This window comes from Gorilla gorilla, chromosome 4, assembly GCF_029281585.2.
Source record: "Gorilla gorilla gorilla isolate KB3781 chromosome 4, NHGRI_mGorGor1-v2.1_pri, whole genome shotgun sequence".
NCBI classification, from domain to species: domain Eukaryota; kingdom Metazoa; phylum Chordata; class Mammalia; order Primates; family Hominidae; genus Gorilla; species Gorilla gorilla.
In genome coordinates this window covers 182471250-182496788 of record NC_073228.2, presented here as the reverse complement: position 1 = coordinate 182496788, position 25539 = coordinate 182471250, and the positions used below count along the sequence as shown (strand labels likewise).

At 47.7% G+C, this 25539-nt stretch overlaps 1 long non-coding RNA gene across 2 annotated transcripts; it reads right to left on the bottom strand.

Moving 5' to 3' along the window:
- Window positions 1-757: 757 nt before the first annotated feature.
- LOC129533419 (uncharacterized) lies at window positions 758-22867 on the bottom strand. 2 transcript variants are annotated; one of them, XR_008679638.1, is made up of 9 exons: window positions 22703-22867; window positions 18652-18812; window positions 5700-5824; window positions 5368-5556; window positions 5221-5248; window positions 4648-4787; window positions 3771-3889; window positions 2702-2872; window positions 758-1304 (listed from the first exon to the last, which is right to left on the bottom strand). It is a non-coding gene; the product is annotated as an uncharacterized lncRNA (long non-coding RNA). The 2 variants fall into 2 exon arrangements; XR_008679639.1 differs by lacking the exon at window positions 3771-3889 and having other exon boundaries at window positions 764-1304; window positions 22703-22866.
- Window positions 22868-25539: the final 2672 nt, after the last annotated feature.

The window sequence follows — 25539 nt, the reverse complement described above, 5'->3', positions numbered from 1 at the left end:
ACCTAACTGCTTCTAAAAGCCTATGCTCATATGCCTGAGTAAAGAAATGACTTGCAACTGAAACTTATATTTGAAAGAGAAGCGGAGCTTCAACATTTGAAAACTTTGCAGTCTGGCCATGCAGTAGACAAGAAAAATCCATTTTCAGGGGGAGGTATTAAAAGCAAGTTGCAGAAATTTGCCCAAGTAAAAAGGAGTCAATTGCTAATTGACAAGACAATGAAAAAACAGCCTCAGAAGCATTTCAGAGACCTCCATGACAGTCTCTCTCATCACAGGCCTGGAGGCCCAGGAAGACTGAAAGGCCTTATGGACCAGGCTCAGGGCCCTCCTGCTCTGTGCAGCCTCAATACATGATGCCCCGCACTGTGGCCACTCCAGCTCCAGCCATGGCTAACAGTGGCCAAGGTACAACTTGGGCTGCTGCTTCCAAGGGTGCAAACTGTAAGCCTTAGCAACTTCCACATGGTGTTAAGCCTGCAGGTGTACAGTGAGGCTTAGGAACCTCCGCTTAGATTTCAGAAAATTTATACAAAACCCAGAGAACCTCTAACTAGGATGGTGTGGTGGGGAGACGTGGGGTTAGAGCCTCCATATAAAGTCCCCACTGGGGCACTGCCTAGTGGAGCTGTAAGAAGAGGGCTACCATCCTCCAGACCCCAGAATGGTAGATCCACCTGTTACCAGAAAGGGGTCCGAATCCAGACCCCAAGAGAGGGTTCTTGGATCTCATGCAAGGAAGAATTTGGAGCAAGTCCACAGTGCAAAATAGAAGCAACTTTAATAAAGGAGGGAATGAATAGTGACTCCATAGACAGGGTAGGGCATTTCCAAAAGTAAGAAAAGCATCCATCCTAGGTACAATGCGTATTTAAAACTAGAAGTGCTTTTGTTCTCAAAGTATCAAGACGTTCCTGAGTCTGTTAAGTCCTGAGTCTGTTTAGGAAACATTATTAATCTGTTGCCTCAATTGTAAACATCTTGAGGCTAAGAATGCTTAACCTCCTGGGCATGCAGCCCAAAAGGACCCAGCTTCATTTTTCTTAGCCCTTGTTCAAAATGGAGTCGCTCTCGTTTGAATGCTTCTTACATATTTCCCCTCCCTTTTACAAGAGGACCCTTAATCCTAAGGGTTGCAGAAGGATGAAGGTCCGTCTTTTGTAACTTCTTCATGCTGAACGGGGCGATGATATTTCCACATAACTATTAGGGTCTCTTGTATTCAGGGCAGAGAGGAGCTCAGTCAGAAGGCGTTGGTACATTAAGCATCATTTGTAGCTCTGAGTTCCAGCAAAAGGTGAAACCTGGAAGATTAATAAGTGTCCAATTTAAGAAAGTATGGAGTAAGCTTATCTTGTGTTCCTATACAAAGAGTACAACCATCATATACTCAACAACATCAAAGCAAAATAAGTAAAATTATCCCAGGTAAACTAGCAGGAAGGCTTTCCAAAGACTGGGCAGTTGTCAGGACCAAGCCGATATGGAGTTGACTGACAGTGCATCAATGGCAGAGATATGAGTGTCTGAAGCTTTCTTAGCCTGGGTAATATTATGTGAGTAGTCTCAAACATGCTGCAACATTTGGTTTTGATCAAAGCACAAGTTCCCTCTTGAGCTGCAGTTAAAATGGCTTTGCCATGTGGTTTGGTAAGGCCACCTGCCTAATCTGAGAGGTGTCCTCAGGAGGGTAAGGGTATGGTGTGTATTACTCAAAATTGCAGGCGTGTGCTCGGCCAAGGCCTCAACTTGCAGGTCAACATTGATCGTGGCTGCCTGTGAAGAAGGTATAGCCATCTGGTGGAAGCAGATGGCTTCTATAATGAGTCTTTACAGTTTCCCAGTTAGATGGAAGACAGTCCAATTTGGTGAGGATACATCCCAGAGGATAAAGATGATCCCACATACACCTTCCAATCCACTTATAAGGTGAGTATGACCAGCTGAGTTCCACAAGCCCATAACCACCTCAAAAAAGAAGAGGCACCAGTTTTTTGTGAGTTACGTTGCCATCTCACCCACATTTTGTCTGTTAAAAGAAGGGTCTTATTCAAATTTGGGGAAAATCAGCAGCTACTAAATTATTTAAGCTGTGGTCTATGTCTCTCTGCCTTGTATTAAAAGAGAAAGTTGAGACCTTTAGAGATGAATCTGTATAATATGGGGAGTCTCAAAAACCTAATTTTACAGTAAATACTAAATCCCATTCCTTAGGGTCTGCTCCTTTTGAGGTGCTCCATTTGGTATGGGCACAGTGTGACACCCAAGGCCAGAGCATCAAAACCACTTCTGCGGGGTCTGCTAAAACCACGGGGTGACAGACTGAGAAATTTAGCTGAATGAGATGCTGGATGGACTGCATGTTCTCTCCACAGCTCTCTGTAAATCTCTCTCTTGGCTGGCTCTTGAAAATACCAGGTGGCTGTGAGTTTGAGGTGATAATACTCCCTCTTCAGCAGCTCCTGTGCTGTGGTCACATGTCAGGTACTTTGCAGCTGGCGAAGGCAGGATCAGGATTGGAATATATGTTAAACAAAGGCTGAATCTAGACACATGCACATCTAAAGGCTTTTCCAGTTCTGTACAACTGAGCCTCAACACTGTCTGTTACAACAAAATTGTCCTCCAAACATTAATTTGGGATCTTCTCCAATACATGTACAAACAGTGGATTGACTATTTGTCCATCTTTGACACTTACTGTGTTCCACCAAGAGGGACACCTTCCAAAGCAAGAAATTGTTGGACAAACTTCAATAGGATGTCTGAGCATGATCCACGTGGCAGAGGTTTACTTCCTGAAGAATGGACTTCACCTTTTAACACCACTTCATACTGAGGTCCAGATGGCTGCACAAACATTTTTTAGATCCTAACAGAGACAGAAATCGGAGTTGAAGATTCTGAATTCAATTCTTTTGTCAACTATTTTCTATATCGCCTGTGTCCAAAAGACCTACCTAGGTGCTGAGGATACAATGTTATTCCCACCCTTAGCGCTTGTACTCCAGAGAAGAATATAGGCAATGGTCCAGAGAGACGATCGCAATGCCATCTGCACAGGGGGTGTGAGCGGCCATGGTGCTACAAGCATGCTATTCACGGGAAATCTGGGAAGAGCGGAGGAAAGCTTCCCAGAAGGAGCCAGCCCAGGGAAGCTGAGGACAAGCATTCCAGGCACAGGCATTCACACTGGTGCAGGCAGGACTCTTCTATTCTTCCCTAAGATCCTAATAGCACACTAAGCAAACGAAAGAGTTCTGTAACCCAGGTAGGGGGATAAGCCATGTGTGTCTCAGAGGAGAGTGCCCTTTAAGCAAGGGTCACACAAGCAAAGCTTGGTACTCTTGACAGGGGAACTCTGGCTCTAAGTTGATATTCACTTAGGATTTGAAAGCCCAGAATTCATGGGCCTATAGAAGAAATGAAGAAATATAGCTCAACAGCTGACAAAATCAACAAATAGTTTCTGGGAGAATAAGAAAAGTGAATGAGAAAAATCAAAATTTTTGTTCATTATTTACTTTTGTCAGAATATACTTAAAAAGAATGATTCCTTAATATCTATTCAGCTGGTTTCAAAGGAGATTCTCAGTAACAAAAAGAAAATCTGAAGCTAAATGAAAGAGTTTACACAGATTCATAGCATCTATAAGCAAAAGTAAGATGTGGACTTTGTCATTCAGATGGTGGATTTTGAAGCACCTCCAAGAGAGTGGCTGTTTTGAGAGATGAGTAAAACCTTGTCATTATAAACATATTTATGTTACCTTTACTCCCAAACTTTGGGATCCCTTGGAGAAAAAGAAACTATAACCTCATGTTCTTCTCCAGGTTTAACGAATAGATTCTCTAGATCCACTAAAGAGGGACTTTCTCATTCTGGGACCTAAACAGTGACAGAATAATAATTAAATGCGGACTTACAAAAAGGCAGCTTTCACTCAGTGACTCCTGCCTTACATTCCTTTCTCATTTACCAAGAGAGGTTATTTTTCCCTTTCTCCCAGTCCATCAGAGTCTCAACTCATCCTGCTCTCTTGGAAAGCGCCTTTTTTTCTTCTTTTTCTTCCATAACAAACCTGATGTCCCACAAACTACACCCCCGATTTCCTGTCACTAACATACTCTCACTCACCTTCGGGTCTCAGAAAAGAGGTCAAAGTGTGTGGGTGACTCTTCCCCAATTCCAGCGACAAGCTGACATGCACATTTTTCAGAAATCAATCTAGAACTGGCTTTTCACATCCAAGACATTGGAGTCTACACTGAGAGCACCATAGCATACACCTCACCCTAGAGAAACAGCCAGTGTTTAAAACTCTCAGTGATTCCATCACCTGGTCCTCAGGACACCCTGAAGGGGCAGGCAGCACCGGGACCCTCAGAAGGCAGGGAACCCTCACAGTCTCAGGAAAGACTACTTTATGGTGCTTTGACAATAATTCATAGGTTGATATCTAAATAAACTACAACTTTCCCAGCGTTTCTCAGAGGTAAGGTCTGTTTTGTGGATGGAGCCACGACGGCCACCAAATGCATCATCTAGAAGATGGAGTGAGACAAACCTTTCAACAATCTGTCACCATGAAAGCGACATCAGTCTGAATGCAAGACAATGAAGGCAGAGGGGAGGACTGAGGGTACCTGTAAGTCCCTGGGAGCAGGAGTTGTAGCTCTTTCTGCTCTTTCTTGGAGATCAATACTTCTAAGAACTGGTGTGGGGTTTGGGCTGTCAACTTCTACGTCAACTGTCACCACGAAGTCTTCTCCTGAGTCCTGAATCTCTAAAATTCAAAAGGGTTGTTCTTTTAGTTCAGAGACCAGACACTTATTGAATTGTACACGCCATCAGCAGTCCAACACAATGTCCTTAGGGGCCACAGAAAAATGTAGGCAAGAAGATTTTTTAAAGAATTAAAATAGGACTGGAAATGAGTGGAGAAGCAGAAAAAGCAAGAGCACATCCAACTGGTAAATGAGATGAGATCAATTTAGAGAAAATATCCCAATAGGTCCTCAGTGGTACTTGCTGTGGTCATGCACATTCACCTAGGTTTGACCCAAAACAGCAGGCATCTGCCTCATTGTCAGAACAACAGAAGATACTTGACAGATGACTGGAAGTATTCACATGTACTGACAGAGGAAATCAGTCTCAAATTTGTAGTCTATTTAGATACACAGAAAAGCAATTCCCAGAAAACATAAACATCATACCTGAAGAGCCGAGTTCCTTCTTGGGACTCTGGAAAAGAAGTGATATTATCAGAAATTCTGGACCTTATGAAATAAAAATTTAAAAATTAATATATACTAGTATTAAGAGGAAATCTGAATGAAAGAAAAGGAGTTTGAAAAACTTACTTTTGTTTGTTTGTTTGTTTTGATGGAAAGCCCATCCTCTCCTACCTGTCCCTCATAACAGGCAGGTGTCACCTGGTTGATCACAGAGCAGCCTGCCAGCCAAGGGACCACATCAGTGCAGGGAGCAGCTCTCACAGGAGCTCAGCCGGGTTCCTCGGAAAACGTCCGATCTTGCCAGGCCACGGTGCTCTGTTCCGAAAGAGGAGACTCAGTGTCAGTAAAGCCAATAGCAATAAGAACATGAACTGTGTTAACAAAATCTTTAACAAAAATAGTTCAGTTCATAGAATGTATTCTGTGAACAGCATTTTTTTCTGTACATTCATACTCACAACATTGAGAATCAACTTGATTGGTAAGTGGTGTGTGTCCGGTTCAGTGCTTTTATTGGCAGAGACTTCCAGCCTCCACAACTCCAGTCACCAAAATCAAGAATGGCTTTCTGTTCTGTTTCTACCTAATTACAAAAAAGGAACTGATTTATGAAAAGCAATATATTAATAAATAGCACTCCTTATGTTCATATCAATGCCATTTCTAGCCATAAATTAAGAGTCAGGATTAAGGAGAACTTTCCAATTGCTTATTTTCTACAAAGATAAATGTTAAATTCTTTTTTTGAGGTCATCTATATACCCAAATGGACCAGAGAATTAAGCTGCTGCCTCCTGGAAAAGGCTATTTAATCTTGAGATGAAGTGACAATTGTATAAATTACATAGACCTCCCCTCTATTATTAGAAAGTTTTAACAATGAGTCCTACTCTTAGAATAATGACTTCTCCATTCTTTTCAAAAATACCACTAGTATCTTCACATTTTCCGATTTTATTTAAAAATGTTTAAAATATATCAAAATAGATGTATTTAAAGCTTCCAAAAAGTGCCTATGATCATGAAGAACTGACTTCCTTAATCAGGGGTGACCAACATAACTGAGACCCTGAGACCTCCACATATGGAAATATTTGAAGACATGGGAACGCCACTGGACACCACAATCTGGGCAAGTCCCTGACATGAAATGGCACAGTACCTGCCTGCAGCCTAGGCACATTCTCCTTCATACTTCAAATCATTCCTAGATTATTCACAATGCTTAATAGAGTGCAAATGCTACGTAAATAGTTGTTATACATTATCATGTAGGGAACAGTAACAAGGAAGAAAGGCTTGTACATGTTCAGTACAAATGCAACCATCTTTTTTATGAGGGGATGTGGATATTTTTGATTCAAGCTTGGTAGAATGTGAGGATGCAGGACCCACAGATACACAGGGCTGAATATATTTAACACACACACATTTTGCTTTGCCTTATACAACCATAAAATAAAGGGAAATCAAAGGCCGCCTGGCAAGAGGGAGCTGACTTCCATGGTGGCTCAGAAAAGTCTGGGGTCCAGATTGACCCTCAAGGTGGTAAAGCTTTAATACCTTCCAGATAACAATCGATGTGACTTCAAGCTTGTTGTGGTGTGACTTCTTGTGGACACGGAGAGGCTAAAATGAAATTTGAATTCTATACATAAAGCCCAGAAAATCAAAGAAGCATTCTTTCTAGAAATAAAAAGAAAACTGAAAAAAAGTCTGATCGCATGTCTGTGGGGATAACAAGGAACCTGTCCAGAGGTGGGTGGCATCGAAGGTTGTTAACAGGAACATGAAGGCCTGGGCCAAGGCCCCACCAGGCATGGGAGCCCCAGGCTAAAAATCACGAAGGCTTTCAGTGCCTCCAGCATTTCTGCAAAGTATCCTCTGGGGACATTTCCAAAAAGCAGGACACATGGGATTCCTAAAGCAGAAAAGCTTTAGGAACTGGGCTCCACCCAGTTCGTGCTTCCCAGATGCTTTGTTTACCTGCTCAAGCCTCAGCAATGGCAGGCGCCCCTCCCCCAGCCTTGCTGCCGCCTTGCAGTTTGATCTCAGACTGCTATGCTAGCAATGAGTGAGGATCCGTGGGTGTAGGACCCTCTGAGCCAGGCGCAGGATATGATCTCCTGGTGTGCCGTTTGCTAAGGGTGTTGGAACAGTGCAGTATTAGGGTGGGAGTGACCGGATTTTCCAGGTGCCGTCTGTCACAGCTTTGCTTGGCTAGGGAAGGGAATTCCCTGATCCCTCCTGCTTCCCAGGCGAGGTGTTGCGTCACCCTGCTTCAGCTCACGCTCAGTGCACTGCACCCACTGTCCTGCATCCACTGTCCGACAAGCCCCAGTGAGATGAACCCAGTACCTCAGCTGGAAATGCAGAAATCACCCGTCTTCTGCGTCTCTCATGCTAGGAGCTGTAGACTGGAGCTGTTCCTATTCAGCTATGTTGGAACCCTCCCAGTCCCAGTAAAATTTTTCATTTGGAAAATAGAAGATGGGAAAAAAACACAGAAGTCACTGATCCATTGCAATAGTGGAATTCTGTAGGTCAGATATTATAAAGATTTTGTTGTGTCCATGTACAAAGTTCTTCGTTCTGACCCTGGATCCACTCTCTGAGGAACTGCCTTGTTTTTTGTTTTGTTTTGTTTTTTGAGACAGAGTCTCGCTTTGTTGCCAGGCTGGAGTGCAGTGGCACAATTTCGGCTCACTGCAACCTCCAGTTCCACTGCCTCAGCCTCCTGAGTAGGTGGGACTACAGGCATGCACCACCATGCCTGGCAAATTTTTTTGTATTTTTTAGTAGAGACGGGGTTTCACCATGTTGGCCAGGACAATCTCGACCTCCTGACCTGATGATCTGCCCACCTTGGCCTCCTAAAGTTCTGGGATTACAGGCATGAGCCACGGCACCTAGCCTTGCCTGATCTTTTTAAAGATCACACTCTATCTACTCAAAGCACACAGAAGAAATTATACAGAAGAAGAACTTAGAGAGAGAGAGATCCTCAGCTTCCTGCAGGACAATGCTAAGTTGAGTTTCTTTGGTCATACTGAAGCGTTCTGATCAGACACTCTCCGGTAGAAGAGCACACAGGCATTCCAGTATCTTCAGCATACAACACTGTACAGGTCTGCATTATAATAAAACATTAAGTAAGAAGTCTGTAAAAGTTTTTCTTGTCTTGCAAATCTAAAACAAAGGGTCCATAAATTCAGCAAAAATAACTACTCACTAAACTTGTTAAATGCAAAATATAAAGAAAATGTGGGTCTCTGTAGAGTACTGCTTCGAATGGAGCTCAGGGTACTTCAGTTCTGGGACTAAAACCAATCCCTTACTTGGGAGTGATACTGGGGGGGGAGGAGGAAGTAAGGGAGTTGTTCAGTAATGGAGTAAGGAAAAGAAATAGCCTAGAAAAGTCTACATTTAAGCAAATAGCAAGTAACATTTTAAAATATGTTCTATGGATCTCTTGCTACAGCAATGCAAGTGGGAGAGCCAGGAACCCAGTCTCCGAGCGGGACACCACGGATTGTTTTATGAAAATGGCAGCTGGGACGTGGAGGAAGAGCCACCTGCCAGTTGGACTGGAGCCACAAGCTGCACTGTGAACCTGGTCACTCGGCACCAATGCCATCGGCCCGTGGGTATCTGAGGGGACCTGCCAATTGGACTGCCAAATTCCCCAGTTTGCTCCCAGATATTATAGAAAATTATTTGTATAAATAATGTAAAGAAAACACACCTATGGCAAAAACATATACATGTTCTTTAGCACAGGGTGAAATCATAACTGGCGTCATGTAAACATTTCCTCAAAGATCAGCCAAATCTACGTAAATTCTGGTAAATATACTATATTCAACCTTAAAGCTTACCACCATTACATGCATGGCTATGGTAGTATGGTATCAACATCTAAACTAGTGAATCTAACACAGGTAAGAATTTTAAAATGTCCCCAGATGACTTCAAGGCCAAATTTCTGCTAAGGTCTCCACAAAATGGCTATTTTCAAATATAGCATATTCTGACTGGGTTTTCTGAGGTACTTTCCCTCATACTTTTTTTGTTCTGGGACTGGGGGCTGTGGAAGGAAAGACTGCTTTGCAATGCTGCATAATAAATATGGTTTTAAAAGTGCAAGTGTTACAAATGTCTTCCCTAATTAATCACACTCCTATATAAGTGAAAAGGTAATCTGAAATTTTGGTGGAAAATTACTTCTGCTGAAACTAATCTTAAGGTTGGACTTCTTTATTCATTAGTTTCTCTTTGATATTCATATCATCCCCTTAACTTACTCCTCTCTCACACCAACATGCACCCCCGCCAAGGCTGTCGTAAAGAATTATCTTTAAAAAATCTTATAAGCAGCTACAACATTTTCATTCCAGTTATCAAAGAGGTCATTCATGGTTCTGTAACTAGAACAGAAGTATTAGAAAAAGGATAAAATCTATTGTAGTTGTACATAAAGAATATTACTTCCAATGTTATATAGAACTGCAAATTAAAAATAAACTAATGGAAAATATCTATTTGTAAATAATTACTTTGATCATAAACTTCTGATCTATATTCTCCTCCAAAGCATTCACACTTCAGGGTCTCACCATTTAGGTCAAAGTCTCCTCTGTGTCATTAAATGTATACCACTTTCCCTTGCCACTCCCCATAGAGCCCAGACATCAGACAAATAGAAGGTTAAAAAATAAACATCCTGGCTGGGTGCAGTGACTCCTGGCTGTAATCCCAGCACTTTGGGAGGCCAAGGTGGGAGGATCACATTGTGCTCTGGAATTTGAGACCAGCCTGGGCAGCGTGGCAAGACCCCGTGTCTCTACTAGAAATACAAAAAAATTAGCCAGGCTCGGTGGTACGTGCCTGTAATCCCAGCTACCCAGGAGGCTGAGGCAGAGAATCGCTTGAACCTGGGAGGTAGGGGTTGCAGTGAACCGAGATCACAACACTGCATTCCAGCATGGGCGACAGAGCAAGACTGTCTCCAAAAAATAAATAAATAAATAAATAAATAGATAAATAAATAAATAGAAAGTAAAGTATTATTAACTACTTGTTTTAAAAACAAAATTATTTCCAATTTATGTTCCCTCACATTTCTAAATTTTTGCAAGTGCTATCTCTTCTATCTAAGAAAAGTGTTTCCACTTCATTTCCTGCAAACGTTGATATTAGGTAACACTCCACTCTGACCTACAAAGAATAAGTCTGACTTCCTATGACATTCGAGGAAAAAGTGAAAGGCAGCTTGAAAAGCATCCTCCCGTCCCTGGTCTGGTATTCCAGTGCACCCACAACTTACCTCCCTCTTGCAGATCCCAACACATACTGAGCTGTTCATGGCTCCATCACTGGGCTCACATTCTTCTCATTGCCGGAATGGAATGACCTTCCTCTGCTTGCTTCACTTGGCTCAATAGCTTTTAAGGCTCTCTTTTAAATTTCACCACCAGGCCCTAAATTTCATCCACCATACATGAGGACAATCCTAGGTGGACATCAGAACCCAACTGGATATCCCATCTCCAGGTGGATACTAGGCCCCCAGTCGATATCTGGCCCCAGGTTGACACCAAGGCTCCAGGTAAACATGAGGCCCAAGGTGAACATTAGGCTTCTGGTAAACACCAGGCCCATGTGGATTACTAGCACCCGGGCAGACGTCAGGCACCAGGTGTACCCTCGGGCCCCAGGTGAATATCTATGCCCCAGCTGAACATCAGTCAACAGGTGGATGCCCAAGCCCTTGGTAAATACCAGACAACAAGTGAACATCAGGCCCCAGAGAGACATTTGGTCCAGGTGGACACCTAGGTGGCCTGGTGAACATCAGGCTCCTGATAAAAACCCAGGCAACAGAAAGATAACAGGCCACACCTAAACACCCAGGCCTCAGGTGGGTGTCAGGCCTCAGCTAAATACCAGGCCCCAAGTGGACACTGAACTCAGCTGCCAGGCTGACACCCAGGCCCCAGTTGCACCCCAGGTCATAGGGGAATATCAGGCCCCAGGAGGATACCCAAGCCCCAAGTAGGTATGAGGTCGCAGGTGAACACCCACCCCCAGAAGAATACCACGCCTCAAGTGAACACAAAGCCCAATGTGGATATGAGAACCCAGGTGGGCACCTGGCCTAGGGAGTATACCTAGGCCCCAGGAACTCATAAGGTCCCAGGTGGGCATCAGCCAGGTAAACCCTCAGGCCCCACGTGCACATGTGGCACCAGGTGAATAATCAGTCCCAATGTGGACACAGGACCACAGGTGAACATCAGGCTCAAGGTTGACACCCAGGCCCCAGGTTTACGTGAGGACTCAAGTGAAAACTTCACTCCAAATGGACATCAGACCCCAGGTGAAATTCAGACCCAGGTGGATACCTAGGCTCCAATTGGACAGCTAGTCTCCAGGACTTCAGGCCCTAGGGTGACACCCAGGCTCCAGGTGGACACCAGGCTCATGGTAGAAATTAAGACACAAGTTGACACTAAAGAACTCAGTAAACACGAAGGCACATGTAAACTACTAGGCCCCAGGTGAACACCCATGCCCCAAGTTGACACCAGGCCCCAGGCGAACATCAGGTCCCAGGGTGACACCAGGCCTCACATGGATACCTAGATGCCAGGTGAACATCAGGCCACAGATTGAAACCAAAGCCACAGAAGGGTATCAGATCCCATGGAAACACCCAGGCCCCAGGTGGGAGTCGAGATCCCCGGGTAAACATCAGGCTCCTAGTGGACATTAGGGCCCAGCACAACGCCTGGCCCCAGGTGAACAACAGGCCTAAGGTAGCTATCAGGACCAAGTGGACACTGGATTCAAGGTGTACATCAGGTGTACCATAGTAATCCACATGGGACCTGGTGTTTACCGGTGTCCAATGTCCCAGTTGGACACCAAGTCACATGGGGACACAGACTCCAGGTGGACACCCAGTCTCAGGATGGAAATCAGGCCCTAGATAAACAGAAGGCCCCAGGTGAACATCAGGCCCCAGGGTGACACCCAGGCCCCAGGCGGACATCAGACCCAGGGTGAATACCCATCCCTAGGTAAACACCAGACCCCAGGCAGGTTATAGGTCCCAGGAAAACACCCAGGCCCCAGGGAGAAATCAGACCCTAGGCGAACTCTGGTCTGCAGGTGCACATCAGGCTGGGTATACATCTGGGAACTTGTGTTCACCGGGGGCCTGTGTCCACCCCTTGGGCCTGCTGTTCATCTGTGGCCTGGCATTCACCTGGGCCCTGAGAGTCATCCTGATGCCTGATATCCACCTGGGTACTACACAGCCACCTGGGACCTGGTGGTCACTTGAGGGCTGGTGCCCTCCTGGGGCCTGATGTCAACCTGCAGTGTAGGCATCCATTAGGGGCCTGATGTTCACCTGAGGTCTGGGGTTCACCTGGGGCTTACTGTCCACGTGGAGCCTTGGTGTCACCCTGGGGCCTAATGTCCACCTGGAGCCTGGTATCCATCTAAAGCCTGGGTTCCACCTGGGGCATTATTATGTCCACTTGAAGACTCGGTATCCAACTAGAGCCTGAGTTTCACCTAAGACCTAATATCCACGTGAGGCCTGGGTGTCCGCCTGAAGCCTTGGTATCCTCCTTGGGCCTGAAGTCCATCTGTGACATTCAGTTCACCTGGGGCCTGGGTGTAAACCTCGTGCCTGATGTATACCTCAAGTCCAGTGTGCACCCGGGACCCGATGGCCACCTGAGGCCATATATCCACCTGGAACCAGAGTGTCCATTTGGGGCCTAATGTTCACCAGGAACATAACTATCCACGTGGGGCCTCATGTCTACCTGGGGCCCAGGTGTCAACGTGGGGCCTAGGCATCACCTGGGGCCTGATGTTCAACTGGAGCCTGGTGTCCATCTGGAACCTATCTGTCAACTGGGAACCTGATGTCCGCCTGGTGCCTGATGTCCATTTGGAAACTGGAGTCCACCTGGGAACTGGCGTACACCTAAGACATAGCATCAATCTGGTGTTTGATGTCCGATGTTCACCTGGGACTGTCCACTTGAGGCCTGATGTTTGCCTGGAGCCTAGGTCTCCACTTTGCTCCTGAATATTGACTGAGGCCTGGGTGTCCACGTGGGGCCTTATGCCTACCCAGAAAGGGCTGTGGCACAATGCACCTCGCCCAATTCCTGGGAAAAGTTTGTGGAGAGTTGCTGAACACCCATCCCTCACGGTTCAGGAACGTGCCCTCCTGAAGACACCATCCAGGAAAGTGACTTCTTGGCCCAGGTCACTGCTCAGGGCATGAAGATCTGGAGATGGCACTGGGAACAGAGATGCAGCTGCAGTCGCTCAGGCTCGCCTCCACCACCGTCGTGCCACAGGCCGCTGGATGCTTCCAAGTCAGGTGCTGGAATTGGGGCCCTGGAGCTTCGCCCCATCCTGCTGCCAACAGGAAAAGGGCAGCGCCAGAGAACGCTGCCCTCACCGCTGCTCCAGGCCTAAGTCAACCTGCTGGGCTAATCCTCAAGGGCAAAGGCCACACGGGTCATCAGCCACCGCCACCTGATACAAAGAAAGGCAGCTGAGAAAAGGCTGCCTGCTGGCAAAGCAACCACAGAACCAGCCAGCCAGTGGCGCCCAGGGCTGCGAGAACTTTCTCCAAGGTAAGCTCTTGGCCTTCTTTGGTTTTGCTGTACTTTGCAAGTTGTGATTTTCTGAAAAGTGAGTAGGATGTTTTCGGGGCGGCCTTAGCAATTTCTAGGCCTAAGAGTGATGTAGGAGAGTCCCAGTTGCTCCCATCCCCGCTGACACTGAGCGGCCCACTGGGGAAAATCCAGAGATGGCTTGATTCCGTCTGACATTTCATTTCAGTGTGGTTTCCAGTGTTTCTTAGGAAACTGGGCCTAGGTTGGTTTGTGTCTTCTTCATACCATCCTTCTCGTACTTTCTTTGTGTTCTTTCCTGGTTGCTATTTTCACTTTTCTTATACTGAATACGTAGGTCCCACGTTTCCATTCCTTCTTCCTTTCCAGTCTGTGTGTATTCTGTGCAACGCCTGTGCTAGGTAACATCAGGCCCCAGGTGAACACTTTTGACCCCAGGTGGATGTGAGGCTCCAGGTGAATACCCAGCACCTACGTGGACACCAGGCCCCACATGGACAGCAGTCCCCAGGTAAATATAAGGCCCCAGTTTGAAACCCAGCACCCACCTGAGTCAAGATGACACCTTCCCCACCGCGTTAGCAGGCGGGGCAATTCCCAGATGACAAGGGGCAGGGCCAGAGCAACTCTCTACACACTCTCCCCAGGACAAGGGCAGGTGCATGGGACACATCCCCTCCAGGTGGGCATAAGGCCCCAGCAGACACAAAGGCCCCAGGAAAACATCGGGCCCCAAGTGGACACTGGACTCAAGGTGGACATTGGACATCAGGCCCCGGGTGGACAACAGGTCCCAGAGGGACTCCAGTTCCTGCATGGACATCAGGCCTCAGCTGGACATCAGGTCGCAGTTTGGCATGGAGGCCCCAGGTGGATATGAGGCCCCAGCTAGACATCAGGCCCCAGGTGAACGCCCAGACCTCAGGCAAATATCAGGCCCCAGGTGGACCCAAGGCCCCAGGTACGTACCAGGCCCTAGGTGGAAACCTGGCCGCAGATGGACATCAGGCATCTTGGTGGAACACCAGGCGCCACTTGAACCCCAGGCTCCAAGTGGATGTCCAGGCCCCAAGTAAGTATCAGGGCCAAGGTGAACAGGGGGCCCCAGGTGGACAGCAGGCCACAGGTGGATGCCTAGGCTCCTGGTGAACAGCAGGCCCCTGGTGAAAATTAGGCCCCAGATGGACACCCTGACCCCAAGGGAACATCTGATTCCAGATGGACATCGGGCCCTGGATAAACACATGGTCCCTATATAGACATCAGGCTCCAAGTAGACACTAGTCCCCAGATAGACATAAGGCCCCAGGTGCACACGGACTCAAGGTGTCCATCAAGCACCAGGCTCACACCCAGGCCATAGCTGGACACAAAGTCACAGGTGGACAGCCATCCCACAGAGAATACCAAGGACTCAGGTGGACATCCAGGCTCAAGGGGAGCATGAGGCCCTATGTAGGCAGCAGGCAGAGAATGGGTATCAGACTCCAGGAGTACAATAGGCCCGAAGTGGATACCAGGCCCCATCTGAGTATCAATCCTCATGGGACAGCACGCTCCATATGGACACCAGGCATCAAGTACATGCCTAGGCCCCTGGTGCGTATCAGGCCCCATGGGGACACTCAGACCAGAGCTGGACATGTGGCCCCAAGTGGACACCCAGGACCCAGGTGGATACCTATACCCAGGACTTCAGGCTTCAAGGGACCACAAGGCCCCAGGTGGCTGTGGAGGCCCCAAGTGGATATCAGGTACCAAGCTGACACCCGGGCACAGGTGGACACAAGGCCCCAGAGGATCAAGAGGTCCAAGGTGGGCAACAGGTCTTAGGTAAACAACAGTAACCAGGTGGATACCCATACCCCAGGTAGAAACCAGGCCGAAACCAGGCCTCAGCAGCACACCAGGCCTCAGGAGGATACCTAGGAACCCGGTGGACATCAGGTCCCAGCTGGACACCAAGACCCCAGTGGACATCAGGCCCCAAGTGTTCACTGAGGCCCCAGGTCAAAACCAGGCTCCTGAAGGACACCTGGGCCCCAGGTGGACATGTGGCCTCAGGTGGACACTTGACTTCAAATGGACATCAGGCCCTGGGTGGACACAGGCCCCAGGTAGATACCTTGGCTCCTGGTGAACATTAGACCCCAGGTACACATCTAGGTCCCACGTGGACATCCGGGCCCAGGAAGTCCTCGGGCACCGAGAAACACTCAGGCCCCAGCTGGACATCTGGTCCCAGGCTGACACCCAGGCCTCAGGTGGACACCAGGTGCTAGAACTTCAGGCCCCTGCTAAAATCAAGCCCCAGGTGGATACCCAGGCCTTATACCAGGTCCCAGGTTTTAGATTTTATAAAAATAGAAAAGTTAGCCAGGCATTGTGGGGCATGCCTGTAATCCCAGCTACTTGGGTGGCTGAGGCAGTAGAATCACTTGAATCCAGGAGGTGGAGTTTGCAGTGAGCCAAGATTGCGCTACTGCACTCCAGCCGGGGCGACAGAGGGAGACTCCATCTCAAAAAAGAAAATAATATTCTCTGCATAATTAATTTGTGTTTTTGACTGATAAAGCACACCAGAGTTGAACATATTCTTATTAATATAAGTCATGTTTAAGAAAAACTAGAATTCAAAATTTGAACCTCAGCAAATCAATACCAGTCATTACTCAAATGGCATAAAAATAAGAAAAAGTGGCCATAGGTTATTACAATATTTGTGTTTAACTTGTAGAGAATATACACATTTATTTAAATTCTAAGGTTAAAATATTTTGTGAATGATTAATTTTCTTCTTGCAAAATCCATTGAGAATATAGTAGTCCTCCTTTATCCATAGGGGATACATTTCAAGATCTTCAGAGGATGCCTGAAACCACAGATAGTACTAAATCCAATATAGATTATCTTTGTTTCTACACATGCATGCCCTGTGATTAACTTTCACCTTTTCACTTAAAAGGAACACTTTATGGCTTCTCTTTGGCATTTGTGAATTGCCAGCATCAGTACTTTTGCACTTTGGGGACATTAAGTAAAACAAGATTTCTTTGAACACAAACTCCGTGATATCTCAACAGAGGATTTGATGACCCAGAGAGCTGCTAAGCGACTAACAAGTGGGAAGGTAGACAGGTGGATGTTGTGGGCAGAGAAGATTCACGTCCTGGGTGGGCCTTGAGTAGAGGGGGTGACAGGAGCTCCCACCACACTACTTGGAACAGCACAGCAAGTTAAAACTTGTCAGTTGTTTATCTGTGGATTTTTCATTTAATGTTTTCAGACCAGGACTGCCTGTAGGTAAGTGAAACCGTGAAAGCCAAATGCAGCTTACGTGGGACTACGGTATTAGAAAGAGATGTTAACAGAAGCGATCATGCTGTCACAGCCCCTGGTGTGCTGTTACTCACATTTTAAAACAAAATCATTCATTATAAAAGCTAGTCTGTTTAAGTGAGGAGTATAGTGCTACTATGTTAGATTGCACATGCTGGAAAATATTCTCTGTAAAAATGCAGCCCTCAATTTCAAAGCTGTTTTTTCTGTTTTAAAACTGGCTTTTATTGGCTGGGCACAGTGGCTTACACCTGTAATCCCAGCACTTTCGGAGACCAAGGTGGATGGATCACAAGGTCAGGAGTTCAAAACCAGCCTGCCCAACATGGTGAAACTCTTGTCTCTATTAAAAATACAAAAAAATTAGCCAGACACTAGCTGGGTGCGGTGGCTCACGCTTGTAATCCCAGCACTTTGGGAGGCCGAGGCAAGTGGATCACGAGGTCCGGAGCTCGAGACCAGCCTGGCCAATATGGTGAAACTCTGTATCTACAGAAAATACAAAAAGTAGTTGGGCGTAGTGGTGCGCGCCTGTAGTCCCAGCTGCTTGGGAGGCTGAGGCAGGAGAATTGCTTGAACCCAGGAGGCAGCGGTTGCAGGGAGCCGAGATCGCACCACTGCACTCCAACCTAGGTGACAGAGCAAGACTCGGTCTCAAAAAAAAAAAAATTAGCCAGACACCAAATGCCAGGGTGTCTGGGCAGAACAGAGTTGGAGCAATGAGATGTTGTATAGCCCAGAAAGGGGAGGTGACATGCCCAGGGACACACAGAAAAGCAGCGCTGGGGACCTGCAGCCCACCTTGACCCCACTGGCAGCCGTCTCTGATCCACCTCTGTTCCGTGCTTTCTCCCCACCCTAAAGGTTCCACTCTGCTTATGTGCCTCAAATCCACTTCAACTGTGCAGACATCAAGGAAGCCTTCCCTGGCCTCAGCCTGAGGGAGAGCTGCTTCTGTCTGAGCCAGATCCTAAAACCAGTAAATGGACATTCTAAGGAGACAGGTTTTGGCTTAACCCAAGAAAGACTTCCTGGGAACTGAATCTCTCCAGATAGGCCACGAGCTACCTGAGGACATAGTGAGCACACTATGACCAGGGGTATGCAAGCAGACAGGTAACCAATGTGGCATGGGCTGCTCTGAAATAACATATGATGCAGCACTTGGCATGAGCTCCAGCACCTGGTCAGCAAGCACCTCATCAATGTTTATCTTATCTCTGTCCCATCAGACATAGCGAGTATCCTGTCCCTCAGGGAATTCAAGCAGAGGCTCTAGGATTACTGGACTCTGAGTGCCTGGCACAGGACTCCGTCCAGAGCAGGCAGGTACTCGAGGTGTTTGACAAACTGAATGACCCCTGCCATCTGGCCACGTAGGCAAGTGAGGAGCCTGCTCACCTTGAGGTGCCCCAGGTGCATGCGGGTCCGCTCACACATATGCAGAACGTACTTGACTTTACTCTCATCCACGATGATGTACAAAGCTGCTTTCCTCTTGAAGCCGGCGTCCAGCAGGTCTTTGAAGATGTCCACATGGGTGAACATGTCCATGACCACAGCTATCACCCAGGAGCAAGAAGAGAGACAGGGGCCTGTGAGACAGCACAGCAGTGGGGACACGGTGCCTCAGCAGAACACACAGCCCTCCCACGCCACCAGCTTCTCACGGGTGCCCACTCTGATCCCACTCCTGGAACCTCAGGACTGGGACCAGGAAGTGAAGGGCATGGGGTCTCTCTTGCCCTGAAGTTCTAGCTGCAGCCCCAGCTCTGGACTCACCAGGGACCCCATGTTGGTGCATTCCCAGGCCAGGGCTGGCTACACTCTGCCCTCCTCATAACACCTAGGGATGCTGAGGTGAACCAGATGTGTCAATGGCCAGGGGAGAAGGGCAGCAGCTGGCGTGGCCACTTGCTGGGACCTCCCCTGCATCCCTGGGCTGGTGTGGATAGAATGATAGAAAAATAAGAAACCTGAACAGACCAATAATGAGTAATGCAATTAAAGCAGTAATAAAAAGTCTCCCGTCAAAGAAACCCACAAGAATCATGGTTTTGCTGCTGAATTCAACCAAATGTTTTAAAAGAGCTAATACCAATTTTACCAAAACATTCCCCCAAAGAATGAAGAGGAAGGAATACTTCCAAACTTGTTCTATGAGGCCAGAATTACCTTGGTACAAAAAGCAGACCAAAACACAACACAAAAAGAAAACCACAGGGAAATACTCCTGATGAACACAGATGCAAAAATCCTCAGCAAAATACTTGAAAAATGCATTTGACAAGACAATAAAAATATCATCTGCCATAATCAAGTGGGATTCATCCCAGGAATATGAGGATGATTCAATAAACACAAATAAATAAATGTGCTACACCACATTCAGTGAATCAAGAAAAAAACATATAATCATTTCAGTAGATGCTGAAAAAAATTCAACATTCCTTCATAATAAAAATTCAACAAAATGAGTACAGAAAAAAACATAGCACAATAAAGGCCACATACGACAAAAACACAGCTAACATCATAAACAATGGGAAAAAGTTAAAAGCTCTTCCTCTAACATCTGGAACAAGTGTGGCTACTTTTTTTTTTTTTGAGATGGAGTCTTGCTCTGTCACCCAGGCTGGAGTGCAGTGGCGCGATCTCAGCTCACTGCAAACTCTACCTCCCGGGTTCACGCCATTCTCCTGCCTCAGCCTCCTGAGTAGCTGGGACTACAGGCGCCTGCCACCACGCCCAGCTATTTTTTTTTTTTTTGTATTTTTAGTAGAGACGGGGTTTCACTCTGTTAGCCAGGATGGTCTCGATCTCCTGACCTCGTGATCCGCCCGCCTTGGCCTCCCAAAGTGCTGGGATTACAGGCATGAGCCACTGCGCCTGGCCCGAGTGTGGCTACTTTTACCACTTTTATTCATCATAGTACTGGAAGTCTGAGCTAGAGCAATTAGACAGGAGAATGCAATAAAAAGCATCCAAATGGGAAAAAAGGAATTCAAATTGTCTCTGTTTACAAGTGACATGATCTTTTACATATGGAGAGAATCCTAGAGATTATACAACAAAACCTACTAGAAACAATAAATATAGTAAAGTTACTAGACACAATATCAATATACAAAAATGAGTAGCACATGCATGCGCCAATAGTGAAACACCTAAGAAAGAAATCAAGAAAGCTATTTCATTACTGCTACCACCAAAAAAATACCTAGAGATAACCAAAAAGGTTAAAGATCCCACAACAAAATTATAAAACATAGATGAAAAATATTAAAGCAGACACATGTAAATGGACAGATATCCCATGTCCAAGCACTAGCAGAATATTGGTAAAATATCTGTATCACCCAATGTGAGCTACAGAATCAATGCAATCCACGTTAAATTACAAAACACATTCTTCATAGAAATAGAAAAAAAATTCTAAAATTCACATGGAAATGCAAAATACCTCAGATAAAATAATCTTGAATAAAAAGAAAAAAGCTGGAGGCATCACAATACCTGGTTTCAAAATATACTACCAAAATACCATGGTACGGGCAAAAAAAGGGGCAAGGAGAGACAGAGACAGACAGACAGACATAGATGAATGACAGAGACAAAGACAAATGAAACAGTATAGAGAACTCAGAAATAAATTCACGCATTTACAGTCAACTCATTTTTAACAAAGGCACCAAGAACACACCTTTGGGAAGGACAATCTCTTCAGTAAACGCTAGGAAAACACAACACCCACATGTACGAGAATAAATTTAGATCTTTATCTTACCATATACAAAAATCTACTCAAAGATTGACATGTAGAACCTGAAACTATGAAACTACTAGAGAAGAAGACATAGGATAAATGCTTCATGGAATTGGTTAGGACAAGGGATTTTGAAACAGACATCAAAAGCACAAGCAACAAAAGCCAAAATAGAGAAATGCAATTACATTAAACTTAAAAGCTTCTGCAAAGCAGAGGAAGCAATCAATAGAATGAAGAAACAAACCAGACAATGGAAGTATTTGCAAACTATACATCAGGCAAAGGGTTAATACACAAAACATATAAAGAACTGAAGCTACTCAAAAGCAAAAATACAAATAATCTGATTTAAAAATCAGAAAAAGATCTACTCAAAACCTTTGTCCCCCGCCATTATTTCCCCATCTTTTTTTCCCGACCACCTCTGGCCCCCTCTCTTTCACCACCCTTTTTCTTCCTCCATTTACCCAAAACCTTTTTCCCCCACCATCTTTTCGCAAAGCCTTCTCTACTCACCCGCTCACTACTGCTTTCCCCACCCATCTACCCAAAAACTTTTCCCCACCGTCTTTTCTCCCTCTCCCTGGCCACCCTTTTTTGCCCCTCCTGCTCTCATCACCCTCTTTTGTTCCTTCATCTCCCCAAATACATTTTCTCCCATCTCTTCCCAAAGCCTTCTCTCCACTCCTGCTGCTCGCCACCCTCCTTCCCCCTCCATCTACCCAAAAACCGTTTCCCCATCGTCTTTTTCTCCTTTCCTCCTTGCTATCCTCTTTCCCTTCTCCATCTACCCAAAAACATCCCGGCCATCTTTTTGCAAAGCTGCCTTCCTACTCCTCCTCACCACCCTCGTTTACCCATCTACCTCCCCAATTTTCCCCCACCGTCTTTTCACAAAGGCCTTCCCTGCTTCCCGCTCACCCTCTTCTTTCCTCTATCCTGTTTGCCACCCTCTTTTTGCCCTCCATCTACCCCAAACTATTTTCCCCATCATCTTTTTCCCAACTCTCCCCACTCCCCCTGGGCACCTTCTATTCTCCTCTCACTTGCCACCCTCTTTTCCCCCTCCATCTACCCACTTTCTACCCACCGCGTTTTCTTTCTGAACTTTCTTTTCTGCCCACCGGTTTTTCCCAAAACCTTTTCTCCCCGCTCGCCACCCTCTTTATCTTTCTCCCGCTTGCCACCCTCTTTTCCCCTCCATCTACCTAAAAGCTTCTCTCCTCACTGCCTTTTCACAAAACCTTCTCTCCCTCCTGCTCGCCACTCTCTCCTCCCCCTCCCTCTCTGCACCCTCTTTTCTCCTCCCACTTGCCACCCCTTTTCCCCGCTGCATCTACTCAAAATCTTTTTACCCACCCTCTTCTTTCCCTTTCTTTTTTTCCCAACTGTATTTTTGCAAACTTTCTCTCCCTCCTGCTCACTCCCGTTCCCCCCCCACCCTCTCTTTCCCCCTTCCATCTACCCAAAAACTTTTTCCCCACCATCTTTCCACAAAACCTTCTCTCCCTCCTGTTCACCACCGTTTTTCCCCCTCCACCTACCCCCAACATTTTTTCCCCACCATCTTTTCCTCACTGTCTTTTTGCAACACCTTCTCCTGCTCGCCATCCTCTTTTCCCTTTGGCACTAACCACCCTCTTTACTCCTCCATCTACCCCAAAACTATTTTCCCCTTCCTACCACTCCAGCCACATTGCAGTCTCCGTCGCTGCCACCAACCGCAGTGAGGCGAGCTGTGGTGCCGCAGCCACAGCCTCCAGCATGCAGCGGCGGCTAGCCCTTGTCCTGGTCCTCTAAGCCGGGAATGGAGCAGCCCCGCGCGCAGACACGCATGAGCCTAGAACAGCCTGACTCCCCTTCGGCACCATTTATATACTGAGGTTATGCATATGAGGTTCCTGGACTACATGTTCCAGGATTGGGTAAGAGAAAACTCAGAGGCCTACTCTGATTGGACTTTGTTAGCATGTTCTGATTGGATGAGAGCAAGTCTTAGGACAACCAGTCAGCGTATGAAATAAAGTCCAATCAGAGAAGGCCTAGAGGTTTTCTCTCATCCAATCAGAACATGTAGTTCAGAATCCTTGTGCATAACCCCATGTGCATGCTGAGGAGGCCTCACGCCATCCTAGGCTTTCCTAAATCCGCCGGTGGAGCTACTCTGTTCCCAGCTTAGCAGATCAAGAGAAGGGGGAGCTGGATGCTGGAGCCTGCAACACTGTGGCTCGCCTCGCTAAAGTTGGCGGTGGTGACAGAGACGGCAGGCTGCACGGCCAGAGCGGTAGAAGGGAGGATGGCAGCGGGAGCTGCTCTTGACTGGCTAGCGGTCTGGAAGAAGGGGGGCCCCCTGCTCCGCGCTGGAGGCTGGAGCCTCGGCCACCGAGGCTCCTCTGGCTGCGGTTGGTGGTGGCGACCGAGACTGCAGGTCTGTTAGAGTGGTAGAAAGTTTGCCGGGTAGGTGCACTTTTTGCGGCTGCGCTGCCCTCCTGCAGGGGGTTGGGGAGGCATATTTGGTAAGCTGTTGAGGCTGCACTGCCTGCCGCGGGGGTAGGGAGGGGCTGGTGGGGGTGCTATCTGGCATTGCATTGCTGTGGGGGTGGGGGGCAGGTTGGCTGAGTTATCAGGGCCTACAGTGCCCAAGGTCGAGGGGTTGGAGGCAGGTTGTGTGCGCTATTGTGCACAGCCAGCGGCTCATGGGGGCAGGTTAGGGGTGTTATTTGCTGCACTGCCAGAGGCAGGGGGCAGGTGGGTGTGCTATCCTGGGTTACAATGCCAGCAACAATGTGGGCCGGTAGTCGGGGGAGGTTTAGGGGAGCTGTCAAATGCTGCAGTGCTTGTGGGGAAAGGGGGAAAGGGGAAGGTGGGGTGGGGGGTTTGGTTGAGTGCACTATCCCGGGCATTCACTGCCCACGACGGGAGCAGGTTGGGGGCGCTATCCAGGGCTGTGCTGCCTGTGGCCCTGGTGGGGGGCTGGTTTGGGGCGCTGTCAGGTGCTGCAATGCCGGTAGCAGGACGGGCTGTGGACACCATCAAATGCTACACTGCTGGGGGCAGAGTGGTGGTTTGGGGGCACTATTGGGGTTACATTGCCTACTACGGTAGTCTCTGGGTGTGTTGTGGGTGCAATCCGGGGGCTGCATTGCTGGCAGCGGGGGCCAGGTTAGGGGCACTATCGGGGTCTGCACTGTTGCCACCAGAGGCAGGTTGTGGAGGTGGCCGGGACAATGGTTGCCTCCAAGGAAGGGGACCTTCTCCTTTTCTCAGACTCAGGGCTCTAGAGAGAGAACTCCTCCTGCTCGTGTGGGAGTGTGGCGGGCGCACAGAGTTTTCATGCCAATCCTCTAAGCATGGCAGGGCCCCCACACCCACTGTGGTTCCCCAGCCCTTGCCCTCTCGCTCCATGTTGTGGAGACCATCTGGGACCCCCAGGCATGGAGCAGGAGTAGTGGGCACCACGGGGGCTCAGGGCCTGTGGGTGGAGGAGTCAGGAATGGGAACCAGTACTTGGGTGGGGACTACTGGCTGAGTGTGAGTTTCTGCTGTTCCTGCTCCCCAGGGAGTGCCGGGCACTGTGGTGTCTCCAGTCCCCACCCCAGGTCAGGAGGCCAGCTTGGGCCAGGAGGAGAGGCTGGACTTTGGCAGGTGAGTGTGAATGCCTTTGCTGAAACTGGCCGCTGCCACCCAGTGGCCAGCATGACAAGGCGAGGCTTTAACACTACCACTTTCTGCATCCCGTTGTAGGTTTTTCTGGCTTTTCCTCTCCAGCTGTTCCAAGCCAGGCTGGTGAAGTAGGAGTCACCTGTGGTGAGCTGGAGGTTGGAGCCTGTAGATGGCGTGGCTCTGTGGCTCACTTCCTGTGGTTGTGGCAGCGACAGTGATGGAGACTGCAGCTCGACAGGAATGGTAGGAGGGTGCCCGTGGAGGCCAGGTGGAAGGAGCCCTGGAGGGTGGGTGGGTGCATGGAAGGTGACAGAAGCACTGGTTGTGTTGGCATCGGCGGTAATAGTGGTAACAGCAGGAAGTCTGGGGGCTGGGAAGGGGGAGTAGGAGCGCTTTGGGGCCTGGCCTGGCCTGGGGTGTGTAGGAAGCTGCTGGTTCTGTACTACAGGCCTCAGTGACAGTGGTGGAGGTGCAGCCAGGGCAAGGAGGAGTCCTCCCCCTTCTGCAGTCTCTGGAGGGTGTCCTCCTCCTGCTGGTGCCTGAGCCAGGAGTGAGTGGCAGCGTTGTCTCATTCTTAACAGAATTTAGGGGGTGACTAGTTGTGTGTCTTTTTGCTTGTGTTTGTTTTGATAACTTATCCCTTAAGGAACAAAAGGCTTCTTTGGCTGGGTTTTGGTATGGTGGGATCCCCTTCCCATGCAAGATAAAGGGTGCTTTCCTGGGAAGGTGTGTGTTAGAGGGAGATCACCAAGGAGAAGAAAGGGAACCTCCCAGGAGGGTGGCTGCTGTGGCAGATCCCCTACCTCTGGGCAGCCTCTGGGCCACTTAGTTTTTCCTGTGGAAGAAGGGAGGCTTAG